The following is a 2,104-nucleotide window of genomic DNA, read 5'->3' as shown; positions in this document are numbered from 1 at the left end:
TCTGTAGATCTGTCTGACTATCTGTAGACTGTTTATATGTTTATCTGTTATATGTACACATATTTGGTTGGTGGTTGAGGCTTTACTGCTTTGCGCGTAAGCCAACAGGCCGGGAGCATACCAACCCGATGGTTGATTGGGTCCGAGGGTATTCCATCATGAGGATGACAGGACTCATTGTATATTGGCATTCCAACCTGATGGTTGATTGGGTTTGTGGTATTCCAACCCGATGGTTGATTGGACCCAACATGTTGTTATTGTATATGTTATATGTTTATGTATTGGTACTTTGGGGGAACTCACTAAGTGTTGACTTACAATTTTGGGTTATGTTTCAGGTAGTTTGGATGACCACGAAAAGACGAATGTGTTGACCATACACATCCAATGACTTATGATTTTGGGAGACTCTGATGTTTGAAAATGTTTTGAAAACTATGATTGTAAAAAATTTATGAATTTTTGTTGTTTTAAAAGTTTAAACTTCTTGTGCTCTTTATGGGTGTTAAAAAAACACACACACACACACACACTAGCGTGTATTTGACAACTTTTTTTTGTTTTACCTCTTAATTCCTATGTTTTGTTGGTGGAAGAAGATGGAAGTTTGTTTGTATTTGTGCTTGCTAATTTGGAATATGAAGGTTATGTACATTCTAAATTGGATGGAGGTATAGAGCTCCGTCAAAAATGGTTTAATGTATGTTAATTTGGAGATTGAATGTTCTTTGATAGCTTAAATGTAATCGTATTACAAATGGTTATTTGTCTACTAATTTGAAGACTAAATGCTCTACATATGTTAATTTGAAGACTAGATGTTCTTCGTTATTTTTTATACGAGTATTGACATGAAAATATTAAATCTCAAAGAAATCTAATAAGATTATTATGAATATTTACATTAAAATGAAATTAGATTTACAACTCATAGTTTGTGAGCTGTTTTTCTATATAATTTTGATATACATTTTACTAACAAATAATTGTTAGGAAAATATAACCCAAAATTATACAAAAGAACAAAAGCATAAAGTTCTTGATTGAAGCCTGTGTTTAACATAGTTTCCTTAAAACAAATTCGTCTTATATGAGTGTTTGTTTCCTATGATACAATAATGGAAAACAATTCTTCTAGATTGTCCGAACCCTCACTTGGCCCGGATTATACCTTGGTTGCAGCAAGAGAGAAAAGATGAAGCAGAAGCGTAAGAGAGGAAGATATTGATTTTTTTCATTTGGTGTGTTTAACCAGTCACATAGGGATTGTATATATACTACCCAATGTAATCGATGTCATTAAAACGGAATCGTAACTGTCACAATTAAATAAGAGAAATAATCAAAGAATCAAAACCGAAATCTATGATTAATAGCTCTTAATTCGTTTTTATAACAGTTAACCAAAAAGAAAAAAAATGCAAAAAGGTCTTTGAACTTTTCTGGTCGACCAGTGGTGCATTCGTGTCCGCAGGATGCACGCTCGCACACAAGTTCAATGGCCCGCATTTGTACCCCCTGCGTGCGCGCGCAAGAGAGAGCCTTAACTCCTTTATCTTCTCTTCAATTGCCTTACTTTGACAAGTAATTTCTCATTCATTTTTAATCCGTTTTGGACGTGTGATATATCGAAACGTAGATATCATGGAGGAGAACACAAATATATAATCAATAACTCGTTTTGACTATATTTAGAGTATTAAATTTGTGCTCAAAACGGAGAAAATCCATTTTTGGAAATTAATAAAATTAATTTTCCAACAATAACAAGAAAAAATATATATTTTTTTTCGTTGATCTGAAATTGCTTTAACGTTTCTTCAAGTTTCAATGTTGAAAAATGAAAACCACAACAACAATAGAAACAATAACAATTATGAGCCACAAAGAAATATAGAAAGATCAAAACGAAAACGTTTATGAAGTACAATGAATTTCTTTTAAAAATGTAGATTTTTTCCGAAAAATAATTGTCAATACCGGTAAACCTGTTCAAAATGATAAGAACGAAAAAAAATACAAATTTGTGATGATTTATTAGAAAATCAATAGAAAATAGATTTAAACAAGAAAAAAAACAGAAAATCAATTTTTTTATTAT

The sequence above is a fragment of the Lactuca serriola genome, chromosome 8 (genome assembly GCF_051521515.1).
Source record: "Lactuca serriola cultivar US96UC23 chromosome 8, Lser_US96UC23_V15, whole genome shotgun sequence".
In the NCBI taxonomy this organism is placed as follows: Eukaryota; Viridiplantae; Streptophyta; class Magnoliopsida; order Asterales; family Asteraceae; genus Lactuca; species Lactuca serriola.
This window is presented reverse-complemented; position numbering follows the sequence as displayed.